We start from the raw sequence: 15,929 nt of genomic DNA on the forward strand, positions 1-15,929 counted from the left end.
GACTTCATGTTACACAATGCATGTATGTTTCATTCAGTAAAGTTCTTATTATCTTATCTTACATTGGTGTGTTACGTTCACTAGTTCTAAAACATGCAGTGATATTGCAGAGAGGCACATAAATTCACAAAAATATTCATAATAAATGTTGATGAAAATACAACTATTATACATGGAACCTTAGATACACTTCTCCCTAATGCAACTGCGGTGTCAGATTTCAAAAAACCTTTACAAAAAAAGCATATTTTGAGAACGGAGCTCAGAGCCCAAACCAGCCAGAGAAATCCGCCATGTTGGGTAGTCAACATTATTCATAAATGGCATTATAAATATTAACTTACCTTTGATGATCTTCATCAGAATGCACTCCCAGGAATCGCAGTTCCACAATAAACGCTTGTTTTGTTCGATAATGTCCATCATTTATGTCCATTTATGTCCAATAGCTTCTTTTGTTAGGGTGTTTGGTAAACAAATCCAAAAGCGCGTTCAAAAAGTTATATTACAGGTCGAAGAAACTTGTCAAACTAAGTATAGAATCAATCTTCAGGATGTTTTTATCATAAAAGTTCAATAATGTCACGACCGGAGAATTCCATTGTCTCTAGAAAAGAAATGGAACGAGAGATACCTCTCTTGTATGACTGAGAACGAGGCTATAGGCAGACCCCTTAGTCAAACAGCTCCCATCCGGCCCCCCTTCACATGAGCAGCCTAAAACAACGTTCTAAAGACGGTTGACATCTAGTGGAAGCCGTAGGAAGTGCAAAATAACCCATATCCCACTGTTTATTCGATAGGGGTGAGTTCAAAAACTACAAACCTCAGATTTCCCACTTCACGTTTGTATTTTGTCTCAGGGTTTTGCCTGAAAAAGGGGTTCTGTTATACTCACAGACATAATTCAAACAGTTTTAGAAACTTCAGAGTGTTTTCTATCCAATACTAATAATGATATGCATAATATGCATAATATCTGGAACTGAGTAGGAGGCAGTTCACGCTATTCATCCAAAAGTGAAACTGCTGCCCCCTATCCCAAACAAGTTTTAACTTCTTATGGCTGCAGGGGCAGTATTGAGTAGCTTGGATGAAAGGTGTCTAGAGGTTCCCAGATTAAACGGCCTGCTCCTCAGTCACTAATATATGCATAGTATTATAAGTATTGGATAGAAAACACTGACGTTTCTATAATGTCTGTGAGTATAACAGAACTCATATGGCAGGCAAACACCTGAGAAGAGATTCAAACAGGAAGTGGGAAATCTGATGTTGCTCGATTCCTACGGCTTCCACTAGATGTCAACTGTTTTTAGAAACTTGAATGAGGCTTCTACTGTGATGTGGGGCCGGATGGGAGCTGTTTGAGTCTGTGGTCTGGCAGAGAGACAGGTCCTGGTCATGCGCATTTCACATGATAGAGACCTGCGTTCCATGGCTTTTCTACAGACAATGGAATTCTCCGGATTGGAACGTTATTGAAGATTTATGATAACAACATCCTAAAGATTGATTCTATACTTAGTTTGACAAGTTTCTTCGACCTATAATATAACGTTTTGAAGTTTTCGTCAGACGTTCTGCTGGGCCTGCACGAGCGTTTGGATTTGTGTACTAAACGCCCTCACAAAAGTAGCTACTTTGACATAAATAATGGACATTATTGAACAAATCAAACATTTATTGTGGAACTAGGATTCCTGGGAGTGCATTCTGATGAAGATAATCAAAGGTAAGGGTATATTTATAATGTTATTTCTGTTGACTCCAACATGGCGAATAATATTTCTTTTTTTTTCTGAGCGCCGTCTCAGATTATTGCATGGTTTGATTTTTCCGTAAAGTTTAAAAAAAATCTGACACAGTGGTTGCATTAAGGAGAGGTCTATCTATATTTCCATGTCTAACAATTGTATTTTCATCAACATTTATAATGAGTATTTCTGTAAAATGATGTGGCTCTCTGCAATATCAGCGGATGTTTTTGGAACTAGTGAATGTAACGGGCCAATGTATACTGAGGTTTTTGATATAAATATTAACTTTATCAAACAAAACATACATGTATTGTGTAACATGAAGTTCTATGAGTGTCATCTAATGAAGATCATCAAAGTTTAGTGATTCATTTGATCTCTATTTGTGCTTTTTGTGACTCCTCTCTTTGGCTGGAAAAATGGCTGGGTTTTTCTGTGAGTTGGTGGTGACCTAACATAATCGTTTGTGGTGCTTTCGCTGTAAAGCCTATTTGAAATCGGACACTGTAGTGGGATTAATAACAAGATTACCTTTAAAACGGTATAAAATACATGTATGTTTGAGGAATTTGAATTATGAGATTTCTGTTGTTTTGAATTTGCCGCCCTACATATCATATCGCCTTTCATATCATATCGATCCCGTTAACAGGATTGCAGCCCTAATAAGTTTTTAAGTGAATGTGTTATCATTAAAATTGACTGAACAAAAATAAAGCCTTACTTTGTTGGCTTAGATTTAACCTAATATGTTGGACTGAAAGTCACATTATGCAGGCTTGTAAAGTGATGTGTAACTCCAATTTGAATCCAGCGGGAGCTGGGAATGTGTATTCACCAGCAGCCAGCATTCAGAATGGTTAGGAAAAATAAGTTATACTGAAAAATATATTTCAAAGATTTTACTGAGTTACATATAAGGAAATCAGTAAATTTAAATATATTAATTTGGCCCTAATCTATGAATGTCACATGACTGGGAATTCAGATATCTTAAAGAAATGAGTGGCATGGATCAGAAAACCAGCCAGTATCTTGTGTTACCACCATTTGCCTCATGCAGCGCAACACATCACCTTCACATAGAGTTGATCGTGCTGTTGAGTCAGGCATTTTGGAATGTTGTCCCACTCCTTTTTATTGGCCTTGTGAAGTTGCTGGGTATTTATGGGAACTGGAACAGGCTGTCTTACACTTTAATCCAGAGCATCCCAAACATGACAAACAAGGACTGATTTTGGGAAACACTGCTATATTGAGCCATAAAAAAAGGGTTGTAACCATAGTGGAATTTTTGGGGCCTTCTAGAACCTTTTTGAATGGTTGTTTATAGCAGGGTTTCCCCAAACTTTTAATGTATTTATTTCTAAGTATAAATATAAAACTAAAAACAGGTATACTTTTTTTTTCTTCAATTTGAGCCCAAATACACCAAGACCTTCCCAGACACTGAGGTATTTAACGAGTGCATGGGACAGTATTGGAGGATTTGGCTATACCAACATCTATGCATAGCACTCCGTTCGTCATCCTCCTATTGTAGTGGGCCAATGAAAATATATCTTGGAAAATTCCCCTCCTTATCTTGATGTGGCCAAGCTTGCGCTAACATATCCTGTAAAGATCCATTCATATCTTTTGGCCACTCACCGGGATATTTTATGTTTTTTTGTCTGGGAGTCGGATTTACCAGCAGCAGCACCACTGTCATCGGGGACGTGGATCGACGAATCTGAGCACGGGTCCTAGATATTAGGGTCTCTGCTGGCAATGTTTGGAGGTGTGGCTAGCCTGGTGAGACCACCTGGTTCTTGTCCACCCAGGCAGCTATCATCATCGGTGGAAGTGGATAGCCCTGACTCGCACTCTTTGCTGGTAGAACCAGTGAACAGGGGCTCGTCTGTCGATGTGAATGAATTGGCCTTTCCTTGGAGGCTTGTTGTTCTCCACACCAGCTGATGGAAATTGTTGCACGCTGATACATTTCAACAGTGAATCTCTTTTGCTTAGAGAGTGTGCCTCTTTTCTTATTTTTTTATTTTATTTTATTTTTTATATATATATATTTGCCTCCTGAAAGTTTTTGTCTCTTCGACATGGTAGCAAATCTGGTTGCAAGTCTCTAAAGCTTACTTTTAAACCTCTTCCGTCTACCCCCTCCTTTTTCGAACATTCTGTTAAAAATCGTGCAACATTTCAGCGTCCTGCTACTCATGCCAGGAATATAGTATATGCATATGATTAGTATGTGTGGATAGAAAACACTCTGAAGTTTCTAAAACTGGTTAAATCACGACTGTGACTATAACAGAGCGTGTGTTTCATTGAAAAGCGCAAGAAAAACTGGTCACTGAAAACTGAAAAAAATATCCATGCGCCACTTGCATGTATTGTTTAAGGGACACCAAATTTCCCCACGATGTCGCCAGTCTTGTCAATTTCCTGGGAGTTATTTCTTGGTCAAACAAAGGAGAGAGATCCATTCCATCCGGTCTCCGACAGGACGTCTTGGAAGAGAGATTTCCAAAACATGATTTGAAGACGTGGAGCTATTGAATACACATCGCCCCGTGTTCAATTTGATAGATTATTAACGTTTACTAATACCTAAAGTTTGATTACAAAAGTATTTCGAAGTGTTTTGTGAAAGTTTATCGTCAACTTTTTTAATTTTAAAAAATGACGCTGCGTTTTGAAACTGTTTTTTTCTGAATCACACAGTTTCCATAGATGGATATTTTGGGTATATATGGACCGATTTAATCGAAAAAAAGACCCAATAGTGATGTTTATGGGGCATACAGGAGTGCCAACAAAGAAGCTCGTCAAAGGTAATGAATGTTTTATATTTTATTTCTGCTATTTGTGTAGCGCCGGCTACGCTAATTCTTTTGTTTACGTCGCCTTAAGGTATTTCGGGGTGTTGCATGCTATCAGATAATAGCTTCTCATGCTTTCGCCGAAAAGCATTTTAAAAATCTGAGATGTTGGCTAGATTCACAACGAGTGTAGCTTTAATTCAATACCCTGCATGTGTGTTTTAATGAACGTTTGAGTTTTAACGAGTACATTTAGCATTTAGCGTAGTGCATTTGCATTTCCAGGTGTCTAGTTGAGACATCTGCGTCTCAGGTAGGAGCAAGAAGTTTTAATCTGAAATGATTTCCACTAAAGTGGTTGTTCAACTAAAAGTTTTGATATTATGCTGCGGGATTTAGAGGTAATCAGTAGGTTAGTACTGTACCCTGCGTCACTGCTTCATTGCTGCAGACCAGCACAAGGGGGAGTTAGAACACTGATTATGTTTTTGGGTCCCAAGGCACTACTGCCTTAATCACTAATCATCACACACAAACATTAAAAAAACAGTACAATAGTTTAATTTGCAGATTCATTTTTATTCATGTGATAATCACATGTAAAAACACACACATATCACCATCGCTACCAAGGATAGTGGGCGTGAACTTCGGGAGAAGCAGGGATGGAGTGGTAGCGGGAACTGCAACAATGGCTATGAGCTGTTGGCCGGGACACCGCCTGCCATGCAGTAGCCGAACAGGGGCACCGGAGTATACAGTTATTGGCTGAGTCAGGTGATCGAGAGGAGCAAGAGCAAGAGCAGCACACACGTATGTTGTGACAACCTTTTACCAGTTGTAGGGAGGCTATTTAGATTCTCATCAATGGAGACACCTATTTCCAAACCTTTTTCTATAAAACATATTAATGCGCTAGAATGGAGTGGAAGTTATGAAACTCAATCCCGTGGTTCTTTAAGGGAAAAGTCCTCAATGGAACTGACATTAGGCTAAAAGTGGAGAATTATACATTTTCCTATGTTGGCCATCAAGTAGCCTATTAATGTAAACTCAGCAAAAAAGGACCTTGTCTTTCAAATATGAGTTGTAAAAATCTAAATAACTTCACAGATCTTCATTGTAAAGGGTTTAAACACTTTCCAATGAACCATAAACAATTAATGAACATGCACCTGTGGAACGGTCATTAAGACACTAACAGCTTACAGACGGTAGGCAATTAAGGTCACAGTTATGAAAACTTAGGACACTAAAGAGGCCTTTCTACTGACTCTGAAAAACACCAAAAGAAAGATGCCCATGGTCCCTGCTCATCTGCGTGAACGTGTCTTAGGCATGCTGCAAGGAGACACGAGGACTTCAAACGTGGCCAGGGCAATGTCCGTACTGTGAGAAGCCTGAGACAGCGCTACAGGGAGACAGGACGGACAGCTGATCGTTCCCGCAGTGGCAGACCACATGTAACAACACCTGCATAGGATCGTTGGTTCCGAACATCACATCTGTGGGACAGGTACAGGATGGCAACAACAACTACCTGATTTACACCAGGAATGCACATTCCCTCCATCAGTGCTCAGACTGTCCGCAAGAGAGTGAGAAAGGCTGGACTGAGGATTTGTAGGCCTGTTGTAAGGCAGGTCCTCACCAGACATCACCGGCAATAACGTTGCCTATGGGTACAAACCCGCCGTTACTAGACCAGACAGGACTGGCAAAATGTGCTCTTCACTGACAAGTCACGGTTTTGCCTCAACAGGGGTGAGATTTGTGTTTATTGCCGAAGGAATGAGCGTTACACTGGGGCTTATACTCTGGAGCAGGATCGATTTGGAGGTGGAGAATCCATCATGGTCTGGGGCAGTGTGTCACAGCATCATCAGACTGAGCTTACAGGGAAGACATCCTCCTCCGTCATGTGTTACCCTTCCTGCAAGCTCATCCTGACATGACCCTCCAGCATGACAATGCCACCAGCCATACTGCTAATTCTGTGCATGATTTCCTGCAAGACAGGAATGTCAGTGTTCTGCCATGGCCAGCGAAGAGCCCGGATTTCAATCCCGTTGAGCACATCTGGGACCTGTTGAATCGGAGGGTGAGGGCTAGGGCCATTCCCCCAAGAAATGTACGGGAGCTTGTAGGTGCCTTGGTGGAAGAGTGGGGTAACATCTCACAGCAAGAACTGGCAAATCTGGTGCAGTCCACGAGGAGGAGATGCACTGCAGTACTTAATGCATCTGGTGGCCACACCAGATCCTACTGTTACTTTTGATTTTTACCCCCCCCCCCTTTGTTCAGGGACACATTATTCAGTTTCTGTTAGTCACATTTCTGTGGAACTTGTTCAGCTTGTCTCAGTTATTGAATCGTATGTTCATACAAATATTTACACATGTTAAGTTTGCTGAAAATAAACGCAGTTGACAGTAAGAGGACATTTATTTTTCGGCTGAGTTTATATGCCATTGTAGGCTACCATTTGATACAATAAATATGTTGAAATGATGATATCACTGGAGTCATTGCAAATGAATTTGTAACACTTGTGTAGCCTACCTGGAGCTGGCAAATCAATTTAATAAATAGGCTATAACTTAAGTTTATTGTTGTTGTAGCCTTGTGTTATTATGAACGCTTTAGATTGACGTTAAAAGTATTCAGATTAGGCTACAGGTAAAACACTTAAAAAATGTAAAAACTGGTTGTTGTTGACAAGCATATTCAGTTCTTACACATATTAATATTGAATTCAGTTATTGAAATTGTAACCACATCTTCAGTAGCCTATTCCAGCAGGCTATTGGGAAACACAATAACTTCTTATTGCGAAATCGCCTTCCTATTCATGTTGAATAAATTAGTATATATATATTTTTTTTTTTCCCACCTTTATTTAACCAGGTAGGCAAGTTGAAAACAAGTTCTCATTTACAACTGCGACCTGGCCAAGATAAAGCAAAGCAGTTCGACACATATAACAACACAAAGTTACACATGGAGTAAAACAAACATACAGTCAATAATACAGTAGAAAAATAAGTCTATATACAATGTGAGCAAATGAGGCGAGATAAGGGAGGTAAAGGCAATAAATAGGCCATGGTGGCGAAGTAAATACAATATAGCAATTAAAACACTGGAATGGTAGATTTGACAGTAGATGAGTGTGCAAAGTAGAAATACTGGGGTGCAAAGGAGCTAAATAAATAAATAAATACAGTAGGGGAAGGGGTAGTTGGGCTATGTGTACAGGTGCAGTGATCTGTGAGCTGCTCTGACAGCTGGTGCTTAAAGCCAGTGAGGGAGATAAGTGTTTCCAGTATTTGAACTAAGAAAGCTGCTAAATTGTTCAGTTTACATCTTGTCTACATCTTGTCTAGGCTACTGTAGACTATGTTAAATCAGATGTAACCCTATAGGCTACCTGCCTTTATCTAAGCAAACTATGGCAACATTTTGATAAAGAACCCAGATTTGTATCTGTAGCCTGTCTATTGAAATGACAAGTCAATCTTGCAAATGGGCCATTTATAACATCTGGCACATAATAACAGCACAATTGCCAGAAAATAGCCTAGCATTAGTGTTTTTATGTTCGTGTTTCTTGCGCAGAGATTTCGAGATCCTCTGTCCAAGATGGCGCCAAAGAGGATGGCTGACGTTTTACATGCTCCTAACAAACTGTGCTATTTTGTACGTTTGTTTGAGTCTGTAACTTGTTTTTAAACTTAATACATAATGTTGCTGCTAATGCCTCTTATGACCGAAAATATCTTCTGGACATCAGAACAGTGATTACGCACCTCAAACCTGAAGAAGATTTTTCCTTTAACAAGTCCAACGAGAACGATATACTGCTTTCCCGGGAACAGGCCCAAATCGGTGTCATTTGCGTGAAGAAAAGACGGAGGAAAAGGTGCGCAGGTCGGCTGCCTTCTGAGAATCAGTACGCGAGTGAGTAAACTCCCACTGCCATCCGTTTTACTGGCTAGCGTGCAATCATTGGAAAATAAAATTGATGAACTATGATTAAGATTACCCTACCAATGGGACGTTAAAAACTGTAATATCTTATGTTTCACTGAGTCGTGGCTAAACGACGACACAGATAATATAGAGCTGGTGGGATTTTCCATGCACCGGCAGAACAGAGAAGAAGCCGTCTGGTAAGACGGGGTGTGTGTTGGGGTGTGCGTCTATTTGTCAATAACAGCTGGTGCGCGACGTCTAATGTTAAAGAAGTCTCAAGGTATTGCTCGCCGGAGGTAGAGTACCTTATGATAAGCTGAGACCACAATATCTACCAAGAGAGCTATCATCTATATTATTCGTAGCCATCTATTTACCATCACAGACCGATGCTGGCACTAAGACCACACTCAACCACCTCTATAAGGCCATAAGAAAATAAGAAAATGCTCATCCAGAAACGCTACTCCTAGTGGCCGTGGACTTTAATGCAGGCAAACTTAAATCAGTTACACCAAATTTTTACCAGCATGTCACATGTGCAATCAGAGGGAAAAAACTCTTGAACACCTTTACTCCACACACAGAGATGCATACAAAGCTCTCCCCCGCCCTCCATTTGACAAATATGACCATAATTCTATCCTCCTGATTCCTGCTCACAAGCAAAAACTAAAGCAGGAAGTACCAGTGACTCACTCAATACGGAAGTAGTCAGATGATGCAGATGCTATGCTACAGGATTGTTTTGCTAGCACAAACTGGAATATGTTCCTGGATTCATCCAATGGCATTGAGGTGCATACCACCTTAGTCATAGGCTTCATCAATAAGTGCATTGACAACGTCATCCCCACAGTGACCGTACAGTAGTTCCTCCTTTAAAAGTTGTGAGCTTACGCTGCGGGACTTAGAGGTAATTTGTGGTTTAGTACGGTACCCTGCGTGACCACTTCATTGCTCCAGACCAGCAAGGGGGAGTTACAGCACTGATTATGCTTTTGGGTCCTACTGTGTAGCTAACTGATAATGAATGGGGGACATAAACCTAAATAGAAACTGATAATTGTGCACGACTTCAGTATTACTTACTAAAACTTTTGTTAGGATTATTTTGCTCTTACTGTAGTAGTGTAGGCCACTCCCGACCGGTAATGTTGTACAGCATTTGAGTGGTGCAATGGTCTAAGACACCATATAGCAGTGCAAGCTGTGTTGCTACAGATGCTGGTGCAATACCCATGCTGTCCTCGACTGGGAGACCCATGAGATGACAATAGGTTTTTATTTTTTGCCCCACTGTCTGTATGTTCTAATGAATAGCTTTGTGTCTCTATGTGCTTGCAAGGTCACAAAGATATGTTTTACAGACTGTTCATGGCACCACACTTCAAGGGGTCAAAGGGAAGGTCTATATCCATAAGGTTGGGTGTCCTTCATGTGTGACATACTGTATCATGACTCCAGATGTGGTACAATCCTGTACACTACTGCCACCTTCATATAGCATGTTGAACTTGCAGCACCTGACTCACTGCACATAGCCCACATACAGTGGCTTAAATTTCACGATTCACATACAAGCTTTACCACAGATCTTCCTTTACAACCTCAAACCCTGTAGTCTCTCAAATAAGTGCCATATAAAATGTACAAATACCAGCTTGATGATGTTTCATTTCCAGTTGTGGAACACTTAACAAGACAGAAATCCTTCTGCTATCCTGTATTGAGTTAGAGAGTATATAATACATGTATTTAATATCAGACAGTGATTTGAATATGTGTTCAGCACCACTGCGTTTGTTCATTTAGCAGCTGCCTCTGTACTTAAAGGGGCAACAACGAATTCAAACAACAACAAGTTATAATATCCTTCATTTAAAAGTTTTAAAAATTAACCTACCAATTCCAGATTGTCCCTTTAAAGCTTTAATTATGTGGGCTACATAGTCTCATTATAACACAGATTATACCAACACCACCCAAATAAACCACCATGAAGGACATATTGTCAGTGAGGGCCTGATATGGCCCATCACTTCATGATTTAGTAACCAACAGCCAGATTTAAATATAATTTTAATTATGGAAGTGGTCGGAGAAAGAGAGCAGATGTGGTGTTTGGCAGTTGAACTTAGAGCCACAAAGCTCCTGGTAATGTCACATAGAGGCAGTGGACACAAAATACTAATGATGATATTGACAGGGTAAAGACCTGTGTGTATTTGTGTGCATGCATGAGTGTGTGTTATCTAGATATTTGTGACTCACCACCTGGATTCGGTCTTGTGTAGAAAAATGTGAAATTGTGTTTTTTACAAAGGATAAAAGTAGAGACTCAGAGCTACAAAATGGTATATCATACATTGCATTTGAGGAACAATGGGAAAGTATTCTGCTTTGAAAGTTGATAAACTTGTAAACTCACTTTTGAATGTTTTTAAAGAGCTTTTCTTTGTCTACACCCATTCAGCATCATTCACACCCTCTTAAGCTTTAGCTCCACCCATCTCATTTTGCTCTCGGAGCGAACACTTGACTTTCTGGCCAATGATTTGTTTACCTCTGGATAATATTAAACACTTTTTTTGCAGACACCAGCCATATTCAATGGGTGTTGTACACACGTCGTGTAACGTTAGCTAATGAACTAGCCAGGTAACATTAGCTAGTTAAACAACAATGAAGAAAGTGCCAACACTGCCTAACATTAGGCTCGAACTAGAAAAGCAAACAGCTCTGGGAAACTAATAATAATGTCCGCTAGGGAGCCAGCCAGCTAACGTTAGCTGGCTAGCTAGCAGTACACTTTAGTTTAAGACATATAGCTAGCTAGCTAGGTAAACAATGAACCTAGCTAGATAAACAACGTTTAAGATCACACACATCGCGTAACGTTAGATAACGAGCCAGCAATCTAATGTTGGCTAGTTAAACAACAGTGAACATGGTGGCAACAATGCCACAGTGCTAGGCACTAACCAACCAGGTACAATGTTAGCTAGCTAACATTAGACTCTAACTATTTAAAAAAAAACAGCTCTGGGAAACAAATAATAACGTCAACTAGGGGGGCAGCCAGTTAATGTTAGCTAGCTAGCTACTTTAGCTTGAAATGAAACCACTTTGTCAAAATTAGAAACGTGTAATATTTGAAATTGTAACTGGATAATGCTAGACTATTTTACATGCAGACATCACCATGCATCATGGACGCGTGTCTCCCTGTCAAGAATGCCATTTGATGGTTGCCCTTAGTTTGAAGATGTAATCTTCAAAAAACAGGTATTTTCTCCATCTCTTTAGCTATCATACTCTGTTTCCACTGATTTCAAAACTTGATGCTCCAGAAAATGGAGAGCAACACTTATGCAGCTCCACTACACAATACATTTTTTTTAAAGCTGCGTTCGACAGGATTACCAACGCTCAAATAGACAGACGCCTTCAATATGGCAGACCAATCCAAATTCCTCTCCGCATGTCCAGCCCACTCATTTTCTCAGCCAATCATGGCTAGTGGGAATGTTACAGATGGCATACAAGTTTGTTATTAAGGCACATGTTCCAGGAGGAATTTCTGCCAAAAAACACATTTTGATCAAATTAAATTAAAAGGGTTTAAATGGCTCTCCTGGGAAGTCGTGACTTGCAAAATACGCCTTGTTTTCTGAAACGGGTCACATATACTAAATAAAACAAAGTATTTGAACAACAGTGCAGGAAGTGTGGTTTCTAAATATTGTGTATTAAACTGGATTTAACCTCATGTCCCTGAATGTTCCATAGTTCCCTAATCTACCTGAAACCTACCGGTCAGATGAAAGTTTTTGTACAAAATCCTAACTACATTTGTAAGTACGGTGTCCAGTAGAGGTCGGTGTTGTAATGCAGCTTGGAATTGAAGAAAGCACCGGAACCATGGCGAAATCTGTGGGATCTCGCATTTTGCAAAATACGTTTTAAAAAGCACGTGATCAAACAAAGCTTCAGACATCACTGATGACATACTTCTGAAAAAGCAATACACGCATAGGGACACTGCTTCGAAGTCAACTGTTTAGCAATTTTGATGCATGCCTCAGACCTATATCGACATAACATGAAAGGCCGCTCAGCAAGGAAGAAGCCGCTGCTCCAAAACCGCCATAAAAAAAGCCAGACTATGGTTTGCAACTGCACATGTGGACAAAGATCGTACTTTTTGGAGAAATGTCCTCTGGTCTGATGAAACAAAAATCTAACTGTTTGGCCATAATGACCATTGTTATGTTTGGAGAAAAGTGAGGGAGTCTTGCAAGCCGAAGAACACCATCCCTACCGTGAAGCACAGGGGTGGCAGCATCATGTTGTGGGGGTGCTTTGCTGCAGGAGGGACTGGTGCACTTCACAAAATATATGGCATCATGAGGAAAGAAAATGATGTCGATATATCGAAGCAACATCGCAAGACATCAGTCAGGAAGTTAAAGCTTGGTCGCAAATGGGTCTTCCAAATGAACAATGACCCCAAGCATACTTCCAAAGTTGTGGCAAACTGGCTTAAGGACAACAAAGTCAATGTATTGGAGTGGCCATCACAAAGCCCTGACCTCAATCTTATAGAAAATGTGTTGGCAGAACTGAAAAAGCGTGTGGGAGCAAGGAGGCCTACAAACCTGACTCAGTTACACCAGCTCTGTCAGGAGGAATGAGCCAAAATTCACCCAATTTATTGTGGGAAGCTTGTGGAAGGCTTCCCGAAACGTTTGACCCAAGTTAATCAATTTAAAGGCAATGCTACCAAATACAAATTGAGTTTATGTAAACATCTGACCCACTGGGAATGTTATGAAAGAAATAAAAGCTGAAATAAATCATTCTCTATACTATTATTCTGACATTTCACATTCTTAAAAAAAAGTGGTGATTGTAACTGACCTAAAACAGGGACTTTTTACTTTGATTAAATGTCAGAAATTGTGAAAAACTGAGTTTAAATGTATTTGGCTAAGGTGTTTGGAAACTTCCGACTTCAACTGTATTTAAAACCAGACACAGATGAAAGGACAAACATATAAGTAACTTTGCCATAGATGAATAAGATAAACTTTTAATTATATTTGCTGACATCCTACAGTCCAATTTTGGCACCAGTAGAGTACCTACCTATATAAACCACGCCTCTCCGCAGACATGCCTTCTCCGATGTTGGTTACAAGTGCAAATTTAAATTAGGTAAGATAATATCATCTTACCATTGGTGTATTCAAATTTGAGTTAAGGTGATGTCACATTGTCACTCTGATAATTAATCAAAGTGTTTGACATGGGGGAGGGGCCCAGTAACTTTATGATCAAACTTAATCAATTTAGAAGCAACAGTAATTTTTCGTACTTTGGTCATCATACTTTGATCTGGTTTCTTTCAAACATCACCCAATTGAATGAAAATCATGATTTTATCTCTGGAACAGCTTGGGGTCCCTGAAGAGGGAATTGAAACCCACTGACTGATTTAGTCAACCAACCATTCTCAATTGGCCCAAGGCCATACGTGAGTATTTCATAAACCAGCATCACTCCATAGTCCTTCATAATAAATCAAAATCTGGCCTAACACAAAACATTACATAAACTAGAATGACACTCATTTAGGGTTGTACAAAAAGACCAATGTGAAAACCACACCATAAAATATTTTAAAACAATCCTCCTCCCCTACATTTGAATTATCACTAAAAGAGCAAAGAAGCCATTTGTTAACTGTAAAGAACCATTGAAGAGCTCAAAGGGTTTGTTGAGTCATTATGGTTCCACATAGAACCATCACCATTCCCAAAGAACTCTTGAGGAACACACATTTTTTAGTGTGTGGTGTAGGACGGCTAGTCATCTTGAAATGGTGGGAGAGACAGAGTGAGAAACGCTTAGGTGTGTGTGTGAGAGAGAGAGAGAGAGAGAGAGAGAGAGCGAGAGAGAGCGCAGTTGGGAAAGATCGCTATCAGCTGAATTCATTACAGTTAACGTCTCCCATGGGTTTCAAGGGGAAAAGGCAATTCTTGCATTAGCAATAAACAATCCAATGTTAGTCGTTTATGGCTAGGAAATCGGTCTGCTTTCTTGAGAACTGCGCGCAGTCGGTTCTTTTGGGTGTACATGAAGGGGTGGGAGACAAAAGTCCCATCTCTTTGCCGAATGTAATCCTTTAATCTTTTGAAGGCAGCGCTGAACTTGGTGGCGCCTCTGAACCAGCCCGGGAGGCGAAGGACTGCTGCTGTGGCATCGCCAGCGGAGTACAGGAGTAGCGGAGCATACCGGGGATAAACTGAATCGTTGCCCGGACCAGCATGCCCCCCACAACAACCACCCGCCTCCGGGAATTCTCGGGCAGAGCCGCTAGGACCCTGGAGTACACCAGTCAAGATGTGGAAGCCTGAAAGCCTGACAGAGTGAAAGCCTGCGCTGGGTGTCATTTACGGGGGAAACGGACCAGGGATAGTTCACCATGCCCCATGGATATACAATAAAACGACGTTCAGCATTCCTGAAAAAGGTGAAGACCATCTTACTGCCTAAAACCAGTTTTATCGCTGACATCTGAATATGTGTTATTAAATACCTACAGCGCTGTCCACTATAGCCTAATAACACTACGGTGGTAAATATACATATATTTTAAAACTTTAGCTAAAATAGGATAAATTTGATTTCACGCATATGGTTTATGTTTTACGCACAATATAGCCTATGGTTTTGTATTTTATTTCGACATGTAAAACAAGCCTATATGAAACACTGACTACATATTCTTTTTAAATGTACTTTATATGTATTTTCCATTTGATTTCAAATCAAGTACTTCAAGTGAGCCGTTTCAGACAAATCTATTGGCATTGTGAGTGTCGATTTTCCCTTTTTGCGCAGCGTTTGAAATTCACCTGCGGTTCGTGACATATTGGTAATGATAAGGAACTTTTACCTACGCTGCTATTGGCAGCTGTAACTGACATTTATTTAAATTGCTGGCTATATTGACACATCGGCTCAGGATTCTATTTAAAGATGTTGCCAGTCCAGTGCTTCACCTGGATTAGGGACAGAGTTAGGTATTCACTATCCAGTTCAGAAGCTGATGATCCGTGTTACACAAAAACAAATGGTTATATATAGTGGCAAATAAGGGTTATTTGGCTTGTAACAATAGTGGAACCCTTTTTGATGCTATATAGAACCGTTTTTTGAAGGTTCTATAAAGAACCATGCTCACACGGTTCTAAATGGAACCTTTATGGTGCTATGAACCCTTTTCTACGGTTTTTATAAAGAACTATAAAAAAAGGTTCTATATAGCACAAAAAAAGGGTTCCACCATGGTTTCAACCCTTTTTAA

The 15,929-nt window shown here is 40.1% G+C and overlaps 1 protein-coding gene and 1 long non-coding RNA gene across 3 annotated transcripts in view; one reads left to right on the forward strand and one right to left on the reverse strand.

The window, feature by feature from the left end:
- LOC149975188 (uncharacterized) overlaps positions 1–15,929 on the reverse strand; it is a 226,937-nt gene that overhangs the window by 149,906 nt on the left and 61,102 nt on the right. The gene's annotated exons all lie outside the window — the stretch shown is intronic.
- si:dkey-87k14.1 (leucine-rich repeat transmembrane protein FLRT2) overlaps positions 1–15,929 on the forward strand; it is a 57,123-nt gene that overhangs the window by 23,020 nt on the left and 18,174 nt on the right. The window contains exon 1 of one of the 2 annotated variants that reach the window (XM_021573896.3): positions 14,400–15,092. The exons of the other annotated variant lie outside the window; for it this stretch is intronic. The gene's annotated coding sequence lies outside the window, so the exon portion shown is untranslated. Of the gene's footprint in view, positions 1–14,399; positions 15,093–15,929 lie in introns of those variants that run through there. 2 annotated transcript variants of the gene reach the window in all.

Source organism: Oncorhynchus mykiss, chromosome 19 (genome assembly GCF_057628025.1).
Source record: "Oncorhynchus mykiss isolate SJ-2025 chromosome 19, ASM5762802v1, whole genome shotgun sequence".
Taxonomy (NCBI): domain Eukaryota; kingdom Metazoa; phylum Chordata; class Actinopteri; order Salmoniformes; family Salmonidae; genus Oncorhynchus; species Oncorhynchus mykiss.